Genomic DNA, 23,863 nt, shown 5'->3' with positions numbered 1-23,863 from the left:
ATTTAGCTTCCAACCCACAAGTCTTTTTCTCTCATTTCCCTTTCCATGGGAGTGCAGGCAACGGGAACTGGGAGGCCAACTGCTCAGTTTTAGCTGCCAGAACTGGCCAGGCCAAGGCTAAACCATGACACTATAAACCAGAAATATGTCACCCTTCTCTTTCATATCCCCATCCAGGAATGTTCTCCTAGCCCATATGGCCGAGATCCAATAATCTGTCATGTCCCAGTGTTCAGGGAATTCTTCCTCTCTTGATAGGAAATGATCACTCTGTTTTCATTTCCCTTGAGCTTTTCAAAAGAGATGATGACTTAAACCTCAAACTTCTGATTAATGTCACTTCCTTCAATATAAGGTACAAAAACATGGAAAAAACAGTAAGTCAACAATAAAGGCCAGGCTTTATCAATTATTTAAACACTACTCACGCATGAAAGATTCAAAGAGACTCAATATCTTTTTTCCCCCAGTGGAATACCCCGTTATGAAAGCACCACAGCTGTAAATCAAGTCCTCCCCTGCTCTGTGAAGTGATTTAATTTTCATTTTTTTTTATGTCACTTAAAATTACGGCCAAGTTTTACTCAAATGTGATCTGAGATGCCATAGGTTAATAGTAATAGGAGGTTATCAAAGGCTGAATTGTATATTCTGAGCATCTGCTCACATGAGGTTTTACACTCACCCTTCTTATGCCTGCAGAGAGATGCACGCGTGCTTTGTTTATCTAATGTGGTGTGCTTAGAGGACTTGGACCAAATCTAGGCCAGAAAGGAACGGCTTACTCAGATGATCATGAGTTCCACTGCATCATACACAGCCCCCAGGAACCTGCAGAAGCATCCCATGCTAAACCTGCAAGTATTGACCAGGATCACTATTGCTTTCCTGTCTATGTCAGACTGAACGTCTGCAAATATCAGATATTTCTAGGCCAGAACCATTTTTTAAGGGCATCTCAGGATCTTTCAGGGACTGGATTGTGAATAAGAGATGTTATAAAGGCAGACCAAGTTGAACCCAACAAATCATCAGACAAGACGATATTGAGGCAGGAGTTCAGAAAGAACTAAAGGATGAACTGGCTCAGTCTCAGCTGTGATATGTAGCCTCTTGATCAAAATCACCCTGGTGCTGGAGGTGGCAATAAGATACCTGGAAAAACCAGGGAAACTATGGACAAATAAGCCAAATGACTCTCCAAGGCAAATAAGTAGAAGCTACTGTAAAGAAATCTATTTGTGATAAATGAACAAATGTAACATTTGGGGAAAAAAAGCAAATGTAACTTAATAAAGGGAAGTCAAGCTTCACAGATTGCTAAAATTCCCTGAACAAGTCAGCAAGACAAGGGAAATAAAGTTCCTACAGTACCCTGGACTTCTCAAAAGCAGTCAGCAAGGTCCTCAGCAGCAGCTTTTAAGGAAACTAAGCAGCCGTATAATTAGGAGAAAGAGTCTCAGGTGGATAAATAACTGATCAAAAGACCAAAAACTGAGTAGGAACCAGCCATTTCTTGTAGCAGGGAGGTCACCAGGAGTCCCCCAAAGGATTCAAACTGACATCTGTGTCCTTAAAATGTTCTGGAAAAGAATGTGAACAACAAAGTTTGCTGACACTAGGTTGCTCCAGTTGGTAAATAAGGGATCATTTGAACAACTGTGGAATAGCATCGAGGAGCAGACTTTGCGGGGCTGTAAGATGGCAGATGAATTCAGTGTAATAAATGTAAAATCCACTGACTGCAGGTCATGATCTCCATGCCAGCTCAAAGCCAGATAAGATAGCTTTAATCTTGGCATAAACCACCTATGAGAAGTCAGACTGGCAGAAAAATCCAGAGTCATAGTTGCCACTTTCCCCCTAATTTCATCTTGTAGAAAGACAGACACTATTTAATACTTGGAAAACTCTGGAAATACTCCTTGGATACCCATATGCTGCTAGAACTGGGGGGATCGGAACCTCATGTTGCACGTAAGGGAGTCTCCACCATAACTATCAGGAATGGACATAGTTCCCTCCCACCCTTTACTAGCAATTAGGGAAGCAAAGATCAGCCCAAGGTGCTGAACTTAGCTGCCTGGTTCAAGCTCATGCTCCTCAACTCATGGCAGACCTAAAGATAGTGGTCTTCAAGATGTTTGATTCACAACATATCATCTCCTTCTACTCATATGAGTAAAGAGCTGCAGGACTAAACTCCACAGGCCAATTTCTGTTTTGTTTTCCTATCATTTACCCCACATTTTCCACATTAACTGCCTAAGGCACCAAAGGGCAATTCCCCTCTCCATTACGCAGCTGCTGCTTTCCCATGGTCAGATGCTGTCTAACTGACCAGAATCCGACCCTGAAATACTCTTCCCCATTTGCAGTCTCAATTGCAAACACACGGTGAGCATCTACATTTGGTTTAAATTAGTTTCCCACTTTTTGGAGGTAATCTGTGTGTTCTCAACCTGAAATATCATGCATATTGTTACCCCAGAGGATGGCCTGGTATGAGGTTCAGCGGAACGTTAGATCTAAGTTCTGCACCAGAACAGGACACAAGATTGCAATCAGAAAAGAGAATTTGCTGAGCAGAGTGCACTGAATATTCATTTGATTGTCCCTTCTCATTAAAAACTGATGGGACTTCCCCCTATCACTTTCGCAATTGTTGCAACTAAAGCAATAGAAATGTGAGACCTCAGTACTGAGGTTATGGTTAAGTGTTTGAGTTAAACTGCATCAACTTACTCCACTAGGTGTGTGTGCATGCAACTACCGTCTCCACTGCAAGGCACACGCAAAATGAGACAGAAAGAATGTCTTTAGCTTTGTTCTTTCCCAGTTTCTGGTGATTCTGCTTTGCTGGGCAAGTTTCCTATCATACACAAAAAAAGTTCAAGCAGCTTTTCTTGTGACTTATTTTGACGTCTAGATGGAGTAACTTACCTCTGGAACTTGGGAGTTGATGAAGTGTGAGTTTCTACACAAATTTCCACCACTAATGAATTTTAGAAGGAGAAATATTCCAGCACCAGGATTTTGACTGGGTTGCTAAAATACAATTTAGGATGAGTGGTTTGCTAAGGCAAAATATCCCAAATGGTCTGCTTCAGGATATCAGGCATCACCGCCCGCACAGGCAACCTAGAAGGGATGCTAAGATACCCCTCAAGCCTTCCTCCTGCACAGAAAGAGAAGAACTTTCAGGATTTGAGACTGAAGACTCAAACTGAACTGTCTGCAAAGCTTGTTACGAGCATGTGATACTGTCCAGAACGCCCCACACTCCTGCAGTTCTCAGCACAGCACATCTGCAGAACATCCTGCTGCTGAGATGAGGATGGGAAACACAGCCCTGACCGCAGATGGGGATTCAGGTATTCCAAGGCTACTTCCTCCTATGTTTTTCTTTTTCTCTATATTTACGCTTTTCATTCTTTAAGCAAGCATTCTCAATCAGTTCTTTTTACACTAGCTTGATATCTTTGTTACAGGGTGATGATGGATCAAACGAGCTTTTTGCCTCTGATGTGCTAAGAAAGGAATGTTACATCTCAGCCTCCCCATTGTGCTGCCACGTGTGTACATTTCAACAGAAATGTGTTTCAGCAATCCTTGGAGAAGACAAAGTGGTAGTAAGATTATCATATTACTTTCACAGACAGTACTAACGCCAGAGCAATCAGTATTGCTGAGCAGAATTGCGAACTGCTGAATGCGCATGTGCTACATGAAAAAATCCACAATAAATAACCCACCGAAACCAGCACAATTCATGTGCACACAGAACTGGCCTGAAGATACTGAAAAAGGAGGATACAGAGTATTAGGAAATAGTTCCCAGGATCTCTGTCAAATATTTAGACTTGCTTTTCAAAGCCTTATTTTCTCTCTTCCCTAAGAAATTACTCAGAGTTGATACATCAAATAAATTGATAAATAAATACTTTAACCGCAGGCCTTAAATTCAAGTGTCTGTAATGTATAAAAATTATGAAGCTCCATTATCCTCTGCCCCTGTCTGTTTGGATACGCTGCTCCCAGATGCTGTGTGCTTCCTCAGCTACCACCCTAGCTCAGCTCTGCCCTCCTGTTTCCCAGCTCACCATGGTTTCTGACTCACAGCTCACTCATTTCATAATCAACTCTCCTACAAGTTCTACGGTGCATTAAATCTAAGACAAAGAATGGAATTGGTCAGAGAAAGGAATGGACCTGGTATACCCGGAGAGAATATTTAAACTAAACATAATTATCTATAAACCGCATTGGCAACCAGAGCTGTTGTAATTAAAATAAGGTTGATTTTGCATATTAAATTTGCTGCTCTTTATTTTCACTGCAGGAAACAGGCTGCTCTGACCATAATAACACCTTTCAGCTACTGCCCTGGCTGGAACTCAGCACACAGCCAACTTCCACAGGAACCAAGCACTTAGCTCAAGGTTTTTCCCCAGGGTTATGTGCAGTACCTCTGCCACCCTGAGGTTAGTGAACCTGAAGACAGACAGGGAGTTATCATAAGGAACAGGACCCTGACCGCAGATGGGGATTCAGGTATTCCAAGGCTACTTCTTCCTATGTTTTTCTTTTTCTCTATATTTACACTTTTCATTCTTTAAGCAAGCATTCTCAATCAGTTCTTTTTACACTAGCTTGATACAAGCAAGGTTCAAACAAGCCTATTCACTATTTATGATGAGCCTTAGGAAACACGCCGCAGAATCAAATTTGAGTGCCGTAGCTAACCTTCAAGGGTACAAAACCAGCCACACATCCTCCCTTGAGGATTTAACCACTACTGTTTGCAGTGCCTTCTATGCTGCTGAGCACCACTTGTGATACCACTGGGACCTCCTTGCACTCACACCACAGGCAGCTGCCTTTGAACATGTGTGACCGCAGCACTTCTCCTGTATTCATCACATCCCCCCTTCACAGTCCCTTTGAAAAAGCAGTCATAGAATCACAGAATCGCCAGGCTGGAAAAGACCTCCTGGATCATCGAGTCCAATCATTCCCATCTGCCACTAAACCACGTCCCTCAGCACCTCATCTACCCATTTCCTGAATACCTCCAGAGATGGTAACTCCACTAGCTCCCTGGGCAGCCTGTTCACTCTAGCTCTGTAAAAGAGAGTGGGGGCCCTACACCTGCTATGGATATCAAGAAGCTGCAGTTACCTACCCCCAACCCACTAAGAAGGAAAGGAGATAAAGAGCCTGGAGACAACTGGGCACACACCGTGGAGAGGATGGCTTCTCCCTAGCGGTTTCCCTAGGACACAGTCTGCCCTCTGGGTGCGTGGGTGGGAATCCTGCGCAAACCTCTTCAGCAGTGCCAGATCCAAAACTCTCTTCTTACCTTAACCTCCGGCCAGCAAATACGAAGAGACAGTGCAAGATGCAAAAGCATCAAGAACGTTTCCACCAGGGAAGCAGTGCGGACTCTTAGTGGGGAGTGGCCCAACTCAGCATCCACCACCACCTTGCTGGCACCCTTAGAGCTGGGATTTGCCTCTCCTGCGCCGCCTCACTGCCCCGGGCAGCCTCCGTGCAGTCCTACACCCTGAAACTCTGAATGGGATCCAAATAGCTTTGGCATATCTGCCTAAGCCTGATGAATGCCATTTCAACTCATTTCCATTAGATTAGCATCTTGCTCTATAAACAACTTTTCAACACAGGAAAAACCATTTCTGCTCACAGTGTGTAGCGCTACAGATAACAAACATGAAAAATGTCATGGAATGCAAGCGTCGGATATCAAAGCCATCGGTTCTTCCATTCAGATGCTTTCTATAGAGTTTATGCTTCCTTGTGAGATGCGGTGTCCATAATAAATAATCTAAAGACTTAATGTTCACCGACTCCTCTGTCACTGGCAACTCTTGAATTGCCAAATGAAAATATTCCATTTTCTGGTATCCCGTAAAAAGGACCGTATATTTGTCAATGATTTTATACCTCTTAGCAGTGCTCCATGAATATCATCAGCACAGGATCCTCTCATAAAAGCCTACTATAGAAAAAAAGAAATTAAAAGCACAAGTCTGATGATTCCCTTTTCTTTATTGCAGCAGGGCTATCTGCTGCTATTGGTAAGGGTCAGGATTTTTATTAGAAACCAGTACTCCAGGGGTTTATAACTCAGCAGTAAAAATTCACCCCCGAATGAAAGTTATCACCCAACAGAGCTCTTATTCAAGTCCAAATGTCAGAAAATTATATTTATACATTTTTTAAGTTCTTTTAAATCACTTTCAACTGTTCAGGCAATTGGACTACATCGCTGACTGATAATCTGAGCCCCAGCATTGCAAAAGGACTTGCTGAACGTGGCATTCATAAATCATTTCCTCAAGCTTGTGGCCACCCATGCGACTACAAGGCCAAGACCTACATATGCCCACTTTTAAGGAGTGCCTTAAAACAGACAGTATATCATCACCACTACTTAAATCTCTCACCAACTCCAGTTGCTGTCTACTCCAAGCTAAATCCAATCCTTCCTATCATTCTGGTCACATCAAAGATGACCATTCAAGGAACATGCACATTGTTGAGAATTTCAGGGGCTCTTTGGGAATTCGACACTCAGGTCCTATTGCATTTCAGCACACGCTTCTGCAGGCGCCCAGCTTTTTAGCTCTTTCGCGATCCCTAGCCTAAGCTATTGGAATAAATATTTTCAGAGTGCTACAGAAAGCGGGGCTAAATCTTCCATGACCTTGAATCATTCCATGTTTTCTTCAGTCTTCTTTCAAAAGATAAAATAAAGCAAGCACCTAATTGCCACAAATACAATAAGCTACGCTTCTTTGAGTGCAACTCCAAAATACTCCTGCTAGCCAGAGAGGCCCATACCTTCTGTTCTATAGCTCTGCTGAGAAATGCCAGTATTCAGACTGCAGCCTACCTGACCTTCCCTCCGACAACAGCAGCACGCGTGTGAAAAATACTTCAGATGGCTCCTATTTTATGTGTATTTGCTGAGCTCACAATGCACACTAAGCTCTGTGTTGTCCCCAGCATGCTTTATGCAGGTCAATCACTCCAGCTGGACTGCAAGAAGAGAGACTGCAAATTATGGAATAACTACGTGCAATGCAAACTGCCACTTCAGCCAAAGCTGCGTTTAGCAGGATAGTGGGAGAATTTGCTTTTTAAATGATGCCTGGGTTTGAAATGTGGCCGGTGACATTCATTTCCACAAATCCTCTAGAAAAGCTTTTTTGTCTTTTCAAGAACACAGTTAAAAGAGTTGCACCACCTGTAACTTAATTAATTCTCTCTATAGTTCATTAAAGCAAATCCTGGTTATTTTAAGTGGAAGGGAAATGGTCACCTTTTTAGAGCAATTCCTCATTTGTCTTTGACCAGAACCGTTCCTTACACGGCTGTAATCTACAGGAACTGTTCTCTGACAAGAGCCTTTTAACTGAAATTACTCCTATTACAGCTGTTAATAAAATCAGTTTAGAAGATGAAGAGTCTGATTTATGGGTTCATCCCTCACTCCCCCCTCTTTAGGTGAGATTTCTATCATTTATCATACTTTGTAACACATTAAAATACTCAAAATCATCAGAGGTTTTCAGGCTAGCTACCACAGAACCAGGCAAAACCTCTGCAAGCAGACAAGGTGGGTGACAAGAAGCCTTGATGCCATGGCTGGAAGCAGCATCTACTTGAAAGAACCCTGGAAAAGAAAAATGCTCATTTTAAAAAACAGATACCTAAGAAATAATTCAGGAGATGCAAGCATTTCAGCAGCTTTCATTTGTGTTCTGAACTTTTTAACACAAACAGGGCAGTACCCTGGAGCGCTACCATCTGAAAGGGATCATAGGATGATAGAATGGTTTGAGTTCGAAGGGACCTTAAAGATCATCCAGTTCTAACCCCCCCTGCCATGGTTCCCCTATTTTTGCCTACCAGCACAGCACCTGAGTGACTTCAGCATGCCTGCTCCTGGTACGTTTAGGGGCACCATTATAGCCCTCCCATTTCTTCTTACAAACAACATTGTGGCCTTCTAGTTGCAGAATTTATGCCAAAGGAAGAAGCATAAATGTGGTTTTCTCTAGACAACTTCCACGCAGCAGCTGCTACACAGTGGAATTTACACCAGAGCATTACAGTCTCTCCTGGGAGGGTGGAGAGTTTTCCTAAGGCTCTAAAACAACAGGTGAAGGCCAAGTCTGTTCAGATCAAATGATCCGAACCATAGCATTGTTCTTTAGTTCAACTAAACCTTTCAAAGGATGAAACGCTTCCATCACAAAGCAGCTAAGTGCATGTTTTAGCTTTAGGTACAGGCTCAAAACTCACTGGCTTTGGTTTAATTGCTGGATTCAACAAGATTTACTTCAGTATGTACTTAAAGATTTTACTGAACTGGGGATTTTACAGATCTCATTTAACATGAAAAGGTTTTAGAAATGAGCCAGGTGCACAGTAGTTAGGAGCTTCTGAAGCGCTTACCTATTGATGTGGAATTCACAAAATGAGATTCAGATCGCTCCAACTCTAAACCCCCTTTGAGTTCCACTGACAATTTAACTCTTGGTGAACTCGCACACCCAGCTTACACTTGGACAATGACTTCCATAACCTAGATCCTGACAAATGAAAACAGATTCTCAAGACCTTCAACCTCCCTACAGCTCTGCAATGCTCATTCATCTGTGGGTGGCAAGTGAACTGATCCCACCAAGAAACATACTCTTAAAACACTTTGAAAACAACCGATCTGCAGCAAACGCTCCAGATTAGGAACAAGGCTCAGACAAAAGTTCAAACCCACAGTGCCCTCCCCAAAACAACAAAGTCTTCTGATAATCACCCATACTAGGTGGTCTACACCTTTTCTGCAGGCAAACTGTCAAATACTTAACTGCTTGGGTATGTATTTGAGAGTCGGCCTTTCAATCCATAAAGTACATCTGTGTTCTCTTGGGGTTGAGATGCAATAGTTGTCCTTGTCCCATAAAAGGAACGAGTGCTTCCCAGGCGTCACAGAATCATAGAATAGTTTGGGTAAGAAAAGACCTCAAAGCCCATCCAGTTCCACGCCCCCTGCCCTGGGCAGGGACACCTCCCACTCGATCAAGCTGCCCAGGCCCCATCCAACCTGGCCTTGAACCCCTCCAGTAAGGGGGCATCGATAACTTCCCTGAGCAACCTGTGCCAGGGCCTCACCACCCTCACAGCAAACATCTCTTCCTAATGTCTCATCTAAACCTTCCCTCTTACAGCTTAAAACAGCTCTCCTTCATCCTGTCCCTATATTCCCTGATCAACAACTCCTCCCAGCTTCCCTGTAGCCCCTTCAGATGCTGGAAGGTCACTATAAGGTCTCCTCGGAGCCTTCTCTCCTCCCGGCTGAACAACCCCAACTCTCTCAGCCTGTCCTCAAACGGGAGATGCTCCAGCCCTCGCATTACCCTTGCAGCCCCCTCTGGGCCCGCTCGACACCAGCTCCATCTCCTTACGCAGAGGACTCCAGAACCAGACACGCTGCTCCGGGTGGGCGAGGGGCGGCCCCGGAGGACGCGGCCCTTAAATCCCCACGAGCCCAGGCGGAGAGGGCGGCGACCGCCGGGCGGGGCGGGGCCGGGGGAAAGGGCGGGAACGGCGCGAGGCGGGGAAAAGGGCGGGAACGGCGCGAGGCGGGGGAAAGGGCGGGAACGGCGCGAGGCGGGTAAAGGGGCGGTGAGGGGTGGGGAATGATGGGGAGTGATGGAGGGGGTACTGGAAGGTCGCATTAAGGTCTCCTCAGAACCTTCCCCCCTCCCCGCTGAACAACCCCAACTCTCTCAGCCTGTCCTTGTAAGGTAGGTGCTCCAGCCTTGTAGCCTCCTCTGTGCCTGTTCCAACAGCTCTGTCTCTTCTTATGTTGAGGATTCCAGAGCTGGACACAATACTCCAGATGGGGTCTCACAAGAGAGAAACAGAAGGGCAGAATCCCCTCCCTTGCCCTGCTGACCGCGCTGCTTTTGATGCGGCCCAGGACACAGGTTCCTACACTAACTGCATTAAGTATTTCTTATAGAAAAACAGATACAAAAATGAGCACCAAGTATTTAGGATGCCTATTCAGTATATATGACACCATTTTGTATATATATATAAAACCATTTTGACTAATCTGTTCTGGAAGGCCTTGTATTAAGCATATCCTCCTGCAGTTAGGTCAATAGCCAGTCCTTTCCTCCTCCTCCATCCAATGCCTTTTACTCTCAGCATGCGCAGCAGCCAGCCACCCCCCTGGCTCAGACGCAGGCATATCCAAACACCTAGGCTTGGGATTTGGAGGGGAGCTACATTTCTTTGTGCCATATATTTTTCCATTATGGATTTTTCCTGCCTGCTTCCTCTTTTTAGAACATAGTAGACAGTGTCAAGAAAATGCACTGCTCCCATAGTTCATAGTAACAAGCAGATGGAACATTCAGTTAAAACCTCAAAATTTAAATCTATGAGAAGAGATACATATGTTCTTATTTTTCGCTCCTATAAAACACACGGAGAACGGGAGGAATTTGGAGGATGAGAACCAGAATCATATGGCATCCATCAAAATACATATGGTTTCTCTCTTATCTTTGTCTCTACAGCACATAAATAAATGAAATCGATCCCAGTACTGCCACATATAAATGGGTGGAAGATGACATTATTAGGCCAATTACTGTGGTCTGTAACAGACTAAAAGAAGAAAGCATTTTTCTTGCTATGTCCCTAGGCTCTCCAGTAATATTAGTGGCTCACAGCCAGTCTTTTCCAGCTGCAGCCGTATCGCCATGCACAACATTGTGTGGCATGCACTGCTTGCATCGTTCTTCTCACAACATCATTTTGACCTTGATATTTCAACAGCTCTGCTCCCGAGTCTACTGGTTAGTCGTGGATTCCATTTTTCCTTCAAAGTGTTCGTGTGCCTGTTCAATCTCGCTGTGGTGGGCTGAACGCCAGGCACCCGCCAAAGCCGTTTATTACCAATCACATCAGAGCAGGGTAATGAGAAATAAACCCAAATATTAAAACCCACCTTTTTCTCCCATCACTCCCTTCTTCCTGGGCGTAAATTTACTTCTGATCCAGCAGTGCTGGGGAACAGGGAATGGCTGTGCAAGGCAGTTCACCACATGCTTCTGCCACTCCTTCCTCTGCAGGGGAGGATTCCTCACACTCTTGCCCTGCCCCAGCATGGGGTCCCTCCCATGGGGTGCAGTCCTTCAGGAACAGAGTGCTCCAGTGTTGGTCCCCCAGGGGGTTACGAGTCCTGCCAGCGAACCTGCTGTGGCGTGAGCCCGTCTCTCCATGGGCCCACAGGTCCTGCCGGGATCCTGCTCCAACACAAGCTTCCCAGGGGTCACAGTCTCCTTCAAGCACATCCACCTGCTCTGCCATGGGGTCCTCCCATGGACCCTAATGGGGTGCAAGGGGACAGTCTGCCTCACCATGGGCTCCCCACGGGCTGCCGGGCAAACTCTGCTCTAGCATCTGGAGACCTGGAGCACCTCCTCCTATTCTTCTTCACTGGCCTTGGTGCCTGCAGGGTTTTTTCTCTCACATACTCTCACTCCTCTCTTTGGCTGCAGTTATCTTCTTTGGCTGTAGTTAAGTCTTCTAAACTAATTTATTACCCCAGGGGCACCACTGCTGATGCGCTCAGCCTTGAGCCGTCTTGCAGCCCTCTGGCATTGGCTCCGTTGGACATGTGAAAAGCTTCTAGCAGCTTCTCACAGAAGCCACCTCTGCAGACTCCCTCTACCAAAGCCTTGCCCCACAAACCCAATACAGTCACACTACAGGACAGACTGAATACACTGCAAGTTGAAAAGCATCGCCCAGTTCCACTGCACTTATCCAGCTCAACAGCCACTGTCGTTCCTACATCTCTCTGTCACTAGAGACAAGCAGTGAGTCTCTGTCTGACAGGGACATGCCCGAGTTCCTACACTAAGTTACCCTACACTGAGTTTCATTCACAAATAGGATGCGTTCCTTTAATCCCACCTTGTGCTTAAGCTCACTCCACTCTAGGAAATGCTAAAAGCAAAGGGATAATAAAACATAACATTGATATTTCTTGATATTTCCTTCCGTTCTCACCACCGAAGTGTGTAATGAGTTGAATGTAAACGGAAATCTTTTCCTTCTTGGTAATCCAGTGTAATTAGATGTCAGAGCTCAAGATGGTGCAAAGATTTCTACACAACTCTGGGAAATCCTTTCCTGAGCCAGAATTCACTGCTGGGTTTCCTCTGGGGTCCCTGCCTTTGTCCTCCCATTGCAAGTACTTCCCCAGCCAATGTCAATTTGATGTAGTTTTGAGTTACTTACAAAGAAAAATGCAATGGCGTAAGTTATGAAATTGCATCCCAATTTGTACTGAAAAGCTGACCACACAAAACCCATCAAGGTCCTAAAAATATTTATACTAAATATTTTCAGCAGAATGAAAATATCTGAGAAGGGAGTTCAGGAGAGTTAAGGAAGAACTGTTAGGCAATGTGAATCCGCAGTGAGCGCTTGGGACTGGCCGGCAGGGTCAGGGGGAACGAAAATAAAAAAAGCCAGATTCCATTACCGTACTTTGCCAGGCTTTCCAGCTTCTGCTTCTCTGTTACAAAAGCAATCCCAGGGTGCTTTAGCAGAATCTACCATAACGACACAGGTTAACGAAGACATCCCACCGGGGGGATCTTAGAAGGTCTACAAAAGGAGATTCAACTGTTGATCTCTGCTTTCTTGTCCACGTTCCTCTCACGCTCCACCACCACTCATCAGAACATTTTTCTTGTTCATATGACACCACTTTTCAGTGCTGGCCTCCAGGAAACCCTTAACAGTGGAGCAAGCCTGTGGGACTAAAGAAACAAGATTATTGCAGTTTTAACCCCTATTCTTCTCCCTCATCCAGCCCTAAGGAAGACTTGTTTATGCGTAAGTTTAATATATTCCAGAAATTCAAGTTTAATTCATTCCAGGACATACTTGTGGGAACGCTAGTTGAAAACTGGCAGTTCCAGCTAACAACTCAGTTTTGGATCTGAGCTTTGTTTTTATTTCTGCCTCTGCTGCACCATCAGAGTCCAAAGATGAGCTGATACAACCAGTCTTGCCTGGAACTGCCGCGAGGGTGAGGATCACAGGTTCTTCATTACAGAAACCCACACTTGTACTGAAATTAGTACCCCATCTGAGAGCTTCCAATAAATTCCTCCCCACTAAGCAGCTTGGAGGCTGCTAGAAAATTCCCCAGCGAACTGAAAAGTCCTTAGGGAAAGTTTTTATTCACAGAGTATCTGTCTTGAACCAGTGGCACCCTCCCCCAGCTTCACTCGCTAATGGTTTTACTTATCACAGAGAGGGCCTTTTACAGTTTAAGCAGTAGAGTTGTAATTGGGCAGGAGTTTTGGTTCAAATATTTAGCATTTCAATACTCTATATGACACTTTAAAGTCACTTTTTAAAATCTTTCATCACCAGAAAACTCTACATATCTATCAAATTCAATCCTACTGCTAAAAGTAAGTATAGGTTTTAGGGTGAGAGAGGGAATTTTTACAGGTTTTATATGTTTAATTATTCTGAAAGGCAAGTTAGAAGACTCCAAGTGATGGTTAATTATTTTTCAGAGACAAACATTTGGGTGCCCAAATAGGAATCCAGGGTCACCCTGTGATGACGACTGCATATATTCAACATTCTGACAGCGTCTCAGTGTAACCCTACTACAGCAGAGACTCTGATACCTGATCTTTCATAGCTCTACACGAGAGAAATATTAATATAAGACAATGCAGAAATTGAAGAGACTTTAAATATTTAAGTATTCATACACACACTTTCTCTATCCCCGCTAATCAACAGTAAAACAGAGGTCAGGACTTTGACCTGGGCAGGACTATATCAATTATTGCCTTATTAGCATTTACAAAGAAAGGATGAGGCCAAGATGAAAGAACACAAATAACAAGGAGGAAAATTGTGAAGAAGGAGAACTGCAGTGGGAGGCTCACGTTCCACTAGACACTGAGCTACCTACTGAACAATATTCAGCAGCTTTGGTGAATCTCATTAAATTAAATTACATTTTACCAGGAAAGGATGCAATAAAAGTATTTGTGTTTTGGTAAACCTAAAATACGGATTTATTGTGCCTAAAGAATTCCATCCATCGTACATGCACTGTCATTCTGACTCACATGAACGTGCCTAAGTCTAATAACTCTACAAGTCTAATAACTCATCATCAGGCTTCAGCTGATAAAGTCAGGGTGATGCATTATATCAGAAATTGGGGAAGCCATCCCCATTACATTAAGGGTTTTGCAGGGGCCAGGTTCTCCATCCCATTACACTGCTGTTACTGCATTTGATTAATGGCTCTGTGATGGGGAGCCTTGGATTCTCCCCACTTTGGGAAGAATTTGGTTCTGTTAATTTGCTTAGACCAATGGAAAAGCTTTTGAAGTAATTTCCTTAACCACAAAATTAAAAAGCTCCTACATTCTCCGAGAGGCAGTCTTTTAGTTTTACTTGCAGCAAAACCATGATGTAAAGCAGTATTCACAAATGTGCAGCCCAGTTCTTGGGGTGCTGTACCTGCCCTGCCCTGGCTCAGCCCGGCTCCTGTTGTCAACTGACACACTTTAATCCAGGGTTGTTTCCAGAGACACCAAATCATGTTCTGTAGAATTTCCTGTAGAAGCTATTGACAGTACTTTGCTGAGTACAGCAGGACCTTCAAGGACACAAAATTAAAGCCTCTCCTAATCACCTCACAGCAAGCAAGGGCTACATCCAAAGAAGTGTGGCCAGGAGGGCAAGGGAGGGGATTCTGCCCCTGTGCTCCATTCTGCTGAGACTCCACCTGGAGTCCTGCATCCAGCTTGGGAGCCCTCAGCACAGGAAGGACATGAACCTGTTGGAATGAGTCCAGAGGAGGCCACAAAACTGATCAAAGGCCTGGAACACTTCCCTGTGAAGAGGCTGAGAGAGCTGGGGTTGTTCAGCTTGGAAAAGAGAACACTCCGAGGAGACCTTATTGCAAACTTTCAGTACTGAAATAAGGGCTCATAAGAAAGATGGGGAAAAAGTTTTTAGCAGGGCCTGTAGCAATAGGACAAGAGGTGATGGCTTTAAACTAAAAATGGAGAGGTTTAGACTAGATATTAGGAAGGAATTTTTCACACTGAGGTTGGTAAAACACTGGCCCAGGTTGCCCTGAGAAGTGGTGGCTGCCCCATCCCTGGAAACACTGAAGGTCTGGTTGGATGGGGCTCTGAGCAACCTGATGGAGTTGAAGATGTCCCTGCTTAGTGCAGGGGGGTGGACCAGATGGCCTGTAATGGTCCCTTCCAGCCCAACCCATTCTATGATTCTACGATACTAAGTTGGCCCAGAGTCCTGGTGGGATTTCCATGGCCTCACCCTTTTTTGAAAATCAAAAGGCCAAAAGACAAAAAAACCAAACTGCACTGAAGGACAGCTTCTAACAAAACATCTGCAAGAAGGCACTAGGATCACGTAAGTGCTTTTACCCACCCAGGATAAGTCAGCAATCAAATGCTCTGCCATCATGTAGTGTAATTACAACATGACAGCTAATATTTATTTTATCAGCACTGCAGAATATGTAGACAATTCTCTGCAAGAAGGCATATAAAGCTATACATTAACATCACAAACTGAAAGCAAAATCAAAACAAGAGTATTTACAGAATTCAATCAACTGCACTGAGGAATTAGACCCTTCACGCAGTCTTTTCACATGTTCTCAAGTGAAAAACCTTAGAATAGAAAAGGCAACATGAAACATGGCTGAATGGCCATGAAGCCCGCTACAAGGAAAACCAAGGGGAGAAATGAGATAGCTCTAAGAGAGCCAGTTTGCTCACACAAACCTCCTTGAAGTACTGGGAATACACTTACGTGCAGGAAGAAAAGAGAAGGTCATAGAGAGGTAAATTCAACAAGACCTTCCACCCAGTTGCGATGTTTGTGGCAAGAAAAAGCTCATCTTGTTTTCACAGAAAACCAAGGGTTAGCAAAGAGTTATTTGAAGAATTAGTTTTTACTTGTAAAATAGTAAGGAAAAAAAATACACCAGTGAATGAAAATAGGAAAAGTTTGGAATTCCACTATGGCACTTTTACAGTCATTCGAACTACAGCTGCACTGATTAATATTTATGATCAGATTATCTTTCCCCTCCAAAACAGTGTATTTCATAATAATTCCAGAAGACAATATGCAGATACCATATGGTCCCAGGAACATCTGCAGCCCACAGCCATCTCTGTCAGAAGCACAAAATGTCAGTATGAGATTGCCCAGGAGTTTCCATCTGATCTGCAGCCTCAGGGATTGAAAGAGCAATAACAATAAAGGGAACAGTGAGTGTTGTTTAATGTTTTCCAATGGATCGTGCACATTAGAAAGAGTAATTAATGATTTGGGTTATAATGCTTCAGGGAATTACTGTCCAACAAAATAATGTAAGTAATTTAAATTTGCAATAAAATTGTAAGTGTGCAGGCATTTCGTGGCAGCGTACAGCACTGATTTGCCAGAGGAAAAGAACACTGTTATTACAGCCACATCCAGATAATCCACACAAACAGCCATATCAACTCCTTAAGTGATTTGATTGTACTCTCTTACTGTGCAACAGTCCTCAAAGGTACATTCTAACCCAAATACACCTTGCTAAGAGAGCACAGGAGCAAAAATCCAGCACGGAATTAGAAAACTCTTCTTTTTACACCTTGAGGACATAGCTGCAGGCCTCTCAACACATGCCATTGTCATCATTACTCTATTTTTAACAATGTCTGTATCACTTAACCAATGGCACTGTGACAAACAAAAAATCAGATCTGTGAAATAACCTACGTAAGAAATAGTCGCCTTCCCCTAAATTTCCTGTGGCCATTTCCCACAAGGGCAAAAATACTTGAGAGCTGCAAGTTAAAACTTTCAGATTAGTACTCCTCTGTCTGCAGCTCTAATATTCTTAAACCTTCCCTCTAAGATATGCTTGCAAACATAATGTTGCACATCAGGCCCCGCAACTCAAAGCCAGAGAATATGTGAATTTGGGAGAAAAAGACCTCTAATCACAGTATTGTAGAACCTTATGGCTGGAAAAGACCTCTAAGATCAAGTCCAACAGTCAGCTCAACGCCACCATGCCTATCAAACCATGTCCATCTACATGGTTTTTGAACCCCTCCAGAGATGGTGACTCCACCACTGCCCTGGGCAGCCTCTGCCAATGCTTCACCACTCTGTCAGTAAATAAATTCTTCCTGATACCTAATCTGAACCTCCCCTAATGCAACTTGAGGCCATTTGCTTGTTAGCTGGGAGAAGAGACCAACATCCACTTTGCTACAACCTCCTCTCAGGTAGCTGTAGAGAGCAATGAGGTCTCCCCTCCGCCTCCTCTTCTCCAGACCTTCTCTTCTAAGGCAGAATCAATCCAGGTTGGCTCAACTCACTGCAGCTGCCAATTAATAAGTCGAAGGGGGGGCACAGGTAGCGAGCATCCCTGACTCAGACTTGTTCTTTGACTCAAAAGGTTAAGTGTATCATTCTGGATTCAGAAACTTGTGGAGATACTGGAACGTGACAGAGCTTCACGTCTCTGACGGTGGCTTCCTGCATCTTCATTGTGAACGTTCGGGCTTCTGAGACACAGGTCTACAGCATGCTATGCTCTCAGGTAAGTACCACCTTTAAGTGAGAACCTGCAGTGTCAAAAGCAGCAGCCAAGCACAACTGACTCTGAAATCCAATCACTAGCACCGCTGGCTCATAGCAAAGACGCCTAAGCATGATGGTAATCTACATTCTAGCCCATTCATTACTGCTTCTTCAGCAAAGTACGTCCTGCTTTCTTCTGATAGCACACTGATAACTTCAGGAGATTTCTCTGAATAAAATTACCCTGGTGTCTCCAGAAGCTGACAAAAATGCACTGATGGATTAAAAAAACTAAATATTTTTCTCTCACAGAGTCATCAACAGCAAAGTTATTCCTCCCAGCATACCTCATCTGCCACAGAAGAGCTTTCATCTGGCTTCGTTTTCTTGGAAGCCATGCAGAGCCATTCCCATATTTCACGCGTTCCTTTTCCTGTCTCCAGCAATTGCCTCAAAGCCGATTAATCGAGCTGCACTATTGCAGTGAGAGTCATCCAGGCAACTGCACTTCCATGCCAAGAGGCACCTCATCCTTCACAAGGGTCTCATCCTCTCACTGTTCACACATGCAACGTCATTCTCTTCAACAGCTCCAGACCGGCCACATCTGCCCCATGAAATAGGTAATGGGATTCCGCAGCCAAAATGGAAAAAGAAAGATAATAGGAAAAAAATGCTGAAAAACCCCAAACTTCTTTTGCACTGTCCTCTACAGCAAATCGCATTAAAAGAGAATGACCGCTGCTCCCACATGCATCCCCCTGGAGCAGGAAAGCCTTTCACTGCCACTTTTAATGATTGATCTCACATGCTGGAGTGAAATCAAGCAAACAAGTCGCTACTCTAACTTCTGGCATTTCTGAAAAATTAATATCTTTGAGTTTAATGCATAAATTCAGACCTTGAACACAGAATAAAAATCACTTTATTCACATCTGCCATTCCAATTGCAAAGATTTGCATCCTGCTCCAGAACAGCAAGAGCTGAGCTACGTTAACACACCTGAGCTAGACATGTACCTGCAGCCACCTTCACTCAACTCGCAGCTCTCCGCTGTGATGGGCCTCAAGGACTTAATCTGATCCAACACATTTTATCATCCAGGTCCTACTAGGAGAGTAGGATCTACTCCGACTTCAAATAAAGCCAAAGGGAGCTTTCTCATTTCTGTAAGCAGGATGACGGCTCTGCTGGGTATGACACTGACATTCTGGGGACTGTTGGTCTATTTTACACCACAGAAACTCAACCATGCGTAAGAAGAACCCAACTAAAATTATACACAGTAGGCACCTACGGACAGGAGACCAAAGATCTTTGAAGGCACAAGGAAGTTTAGTCAATAAAACAACTGTTCTAGTGGGAGACAGCACTGTCAGGGCAACCTTATTACAACAACAGGCTGTAGGGTCATTCTAGTCCCTGTTTTCAAGTGTCCACTGCAGGAGCTGGGATGCAGTATATTCTCTTCCCTGATTCTTGAAAGGATCGCTCCTCACAAACCAAGAAACACAGACCTCCCTGAGGATACCTACCCTAGTGCGCAGAGGAAGCTTCAGTGCATGGGCTGAGACCAATGGGATGAGGTTCAACAAGGCCAAGTGCCGGGTCCTGCACGTAGGGCAAAACAACCCTGGGCAGCTACAGGCTAGGAGAAGTCTGGCTGGAAAGCTGCCTGGAGGAGAAGGACCTGGGGGTGTTGGTTGACAGTGACTGAACACGAGCCAGCAGTGGCCCAGGTGGCCAAGAAGGCCAATGGCATCTTGGCTTGGATCAGAAACGGCGTGACCAGCAGGGCCAGGGAGGTTCTTCTCCCTCTGTACTCGGCACTGGGGAGACCGCTCCTCGAATCCTGTGTTCAGTTGTAGAAAGGTGGGTGTTGGTCTCGTCTCCCAAGTGACAGGAGACAGGACAAGGTGAAATGGCCTCAAGCTGCACCAGGGGAGATTCAGATTGACCATTAGGAAAAAATTTTCACCGAAAGGGTCTCAGGCCCTGGCAGGGGCTGCCCAGGGAGGTGGTGGAGTCACCATCCCTGGAGGTGTTTAGGAGACAGGTAGACAAGGTACTTAATGATATGGTTTAGTGGCAGATAGGTATGGTTGGATTCGATGATCTTTTCCAGCCTGGTGATTCTATGATTCTATGATCTGTGTTATCCTGTACATTCAGTATCTTCTTCCTAAACTCTAACGAGCAAACCAGAATGCAGCAGTTTTCACAAACAAAACAAATAGACGGTTAAACGCTGCTGTGCCTACAAATCTGTTGGAGTGGGGAGGTGTTTCTGGAGACTTCTTGCAAACCACTGTTTCTTTCTTGTGTCGATGAATAATCGTGAACATCCATCAAGGAATTAAATAGTATGGGAGCTAATCAGGGATTACTATCATTCGGATGGTAGCAATTCAGGTTTGTTTCAGAACAATCTATGTACTATAAAGCATGTATTTTTTTGTGGTTTACGTCTGCAACCAATATGCACATGAATTATTAATGTGCTATAAAATGAGTGTATTTTGGGGGGAAAATGAACTACCTAAGGAATTTTCATATAAATGACTGCAATTTAACTTTCAAAAACATTTCATTTCTCAACACTCTGCTTACTTCAGATAGAAGTCTGTACACTGGATTTGGCCAAGCATGTCACAAGAAACCTCACCTTCATAAATGATTAACCCATGAAGGCCCAGCATGGATCAAATATAAAAGCAGCAGGCACGCAACACCAGGCAGACAGCACTCGCCCTCCTGAGTTTTTAACAAGTTTGTGCGTGAGTAGCTCCAGCAAGCAAAAGCCAATTCCTGTTATGCTTGGGTGGTCTGTTTAGCAAGAGTACATCACTGCTCTTCCATACGACTGCTCTAAAATGAGCACTAGGAAAACAGTCCAACACAATGTCTGTATGCGCTGCTCACGTGCTGTTGCTATGGGAAGGCGAGGGTGCCTTCGCTGGGCTGATGACTTCAATTCCCTCTGTTCTGTTTCACTCAGCTCCCAGTACAGTTTAACTTGCTTTGGAGGAAAGAAGCAGAGTATCTAAAGCAGCCTTACATCCCTGAGAGATTATTGTAGGTGACCCATTTTTCTTCCAGCCCTCCTTATGTCCGGCCAGGTTCAGCTGGTACATCAGGTTGAGGTACATCTTAAAGGAAGAGAAACCTAATCTTTCCTGAAAAAAAGCCCCAAATTGTCACCATTGTCAAAGACTAGTATATGTGTCACATGAAGACTCTGGGTGGGTAAGAGGTAAATTAATTCTCTTCCTCATCTTGCCTTGCTTCCTTCAGTTGAAGCCTGGACTGGATATCTGATGACAAAGTATCACAAAAGTGTCATAACAGAATCATAGAATGGTTTGGGTTGGAAGACACCTTAAAGCCGGTCCAGTCCCAACCCTCTGCCATGGGCAGGGACACCTCCCACTGGATCCAGTTGCTCAAAGCCCCATCCAACCTGGCCCTGAACACCTCCAGGGATGGGGCAGCCACCAGTTCTCTGGGCAACCTGGGCCAGAACCTCCCCACCCTCACAGCAAAACATCTCTTCCTAATGTCTCACCTAAACCTCCACTTTCAGCTTAAAACTGTTCCCCTTCGTGCTACCCCTGCACTGATCAAGATCCCTTCCCCGGCTTTCCAGGAGCCCCTTTCAGTACTGGACGCTGCTCTAAGGTCTCCTCAGGGCCTTCTCTTCTTTAGGCTGAACAACCCTAGCTCTCACCCTGCCCTCATATAGAAGGTGCGCCACCTCTTTGATCATCTCTGTTGCCTCCTCTGGACTCATTCCAGCAGGTGTCCTTCCTGTGCTGTGGACCCCAGAAAACAGGACTCCAAATAAGGCCTCAAGAGAGCAGAGTAGAGGGAGACAATCCCCTCCCTCAACCTGCCAGTCACATTTCTGATGCAGCCCAGGATATGGCTGGCTTTCTACGCTGCAAGCACACATTGTTGGCTCATGTTCAGCTTCTCAGCCACCAGCAAGAAAGAAAGCACCATAGAAAAGAAATTTGCGCAATAAATAATTCCAGATTTGTCTATAGAGAAATTATGAAAATGGATTAAACTAACTGATGTGAAATTCAGACACTAAACTTGCAGTTGAATGCTCCAATTCAAAACTGAAGTAAATCTAACCTAAAGTAAACCCATGCTTGCAAAGCAGAAGCCGGGCTGTCCAGCCATGGAGATCCTTCAAACCTATTGTTTCAGATGAAAGGTTGGGGTAGTACTCCAAGCCGCTCTGCTTCACCCAGCCAAGATTCCCTGCAGATCCCTCCACTCAGTTCCACAACAGGCTTCCTCATTTAGCAATCCTATTCCTGACGATACCATTCCTAAGATCCAAAGATGTGATGCACATCTGGTCACAGCTGTGTCAGAGGGAAGCATCCTCTTTAAAGTCTTTAAATTACTCCTCCAGTAGTGGAAGCAGGCAAAACTACTTAGGCAAGAATTTCAGGCAACTTCCTGCCATGAGAACGAGTATTCTACAGGAAAAAAAAAAAGAAAAAGGGAAAAGAGAAAAAGGAGAACTCATTTGGAAAGTCTAGTTGTTAGAAAATTCATTGAATACCATTTAGTGGTTAAAAAAATCACTACGTATAGTGTACACTTCAAGAGATGATTCAGTAATAATGGTGACATAAAAGTTTTATAGGCTGTCAGAGTAGTTCCTACATTATAAAATCAATGTTCAGTGGGATTTTCAGCAGATGAAGTAACACCGCTTCTCTCCACAGGGAAAGATGTCTCCAGTTTAATTTTTTATTTTAACTATTTCAGCTCACAGCTCTGACTGTATTTCCTTTCTGCCCTCTAGCCTCCAACACAGAACTGCTATGTCCATAGAAATTACCTTTCCCCCAAACTCTTAATGTTTTAAAAAGGTAAAGCTTCTAAAGCATTAAACCTTCTGTTTCCTGAGAAGAATGCACACTCAAAGTCAAAGCATGAATTTAGAAGATTAAACAAAGTCGAAGAAACTGTGATTCTATGATTAAAAATATGCAAAACCATTGACCTTCACTAAACTGATTTTGGACACTAAATCAAAGGATTTTAACACGTGAGCTGCTTCTGCCCCAGCATTCATTGCCAAACACAGAACTTCGCACCAACATGAAATGCAATTCATTCCGTATCAGAAAAAGAAACTCTCAACACAGTCAGGAACATGCCTGTAAGCTCCCTGCTTATCACAGAATCCCAGAATGCCAGACTTCAGGGATCATCTGATCCAACCTTTAGGTGATCTATATTTTCAATGAGATGGCCCAGCATCCGTCAAGCTGAGCCTTCAAAGTGTCCAGCATAGAGGAATCCTCCACTTCCCTGGGGAGATGATTCCAACCTTTAACTGCTGAGTTAATCGTAGAGTTATAGCATAGTTTGGGTTGGAAGGGACCTTAAAGATCATATAGTTCCAACCCCCCTGCCCTGGGCAGGGGCACATCCCACTAGATCAGGGGTAATCCCACTAGATTTATCATAGAATCATAGAATAACCAGGTTGGAAGAGACCCACTGGATCATCGAGTCCAACCATTCCCATCAATCACTAAACCATGTCCCTTAGCACCTCGTCCACCTGTCCCTCAAACCCCTCCAGGGAAGGTGACTCAACCTCCTCTCTGGGCAGCCTGTTCCAGCGCCCAATGACCCTTTCTGTGAAAAATGAGTATCACCAAGTCAAAAAAACTACTGTCAGAGACTGAAGGAAACACATTTTCTGTTTGCATGTTCTCTTTTCTCCACACATTCAAAGAATCTGTTTCTTTTGCTATTTGGCCTTCACAATCTGCAGAGCAGGGATCATTGTACACGTACACACAGTGATCAGTACAACTGAACCTGATTCAATCAAGATTGTAGTCACAAACGCTACACAAGTTACTATATACTGAATATGTCCATTTTTTTCAGAAAAAAGAGAGTTAGAGGATGATTCGCTACTGCAATTTATCTGCTCAGGGGAGAGGAAAAGAGAAAAAAGTGGCTTTCATTATCTCCTCCCATCCTGGGCAACTGGGGACACGAGGAGTCGCAGTAGCATTTCTCCACAAGAGACAGAGCTGGTCGGATTTGCTGCTGCCCAGCTCAGCAGAGCAAGGGAGCCAAGGCTGCCTGCGCTCC

This window comes from Phaenicophaeus curvirostris, chromosome 10 (assembly GCF_032191515.1).
Source record: "Phaenicophaeus curvirostris isolate KB17595 chromosome 10, BPBGC_Pcur_1.0, whole genome shotgun sequence".
Classification (NCBI taxonomy): domain Eukaryota; kingdom Metazoa; phylum Chordata; class Aves; order Cuculiformes; family Cuculidae; genus Phaenicophaeus; species Phaenicophaeus curvirostris.
Note: the sequence above shows the minus strand (reverse complement) of the source record.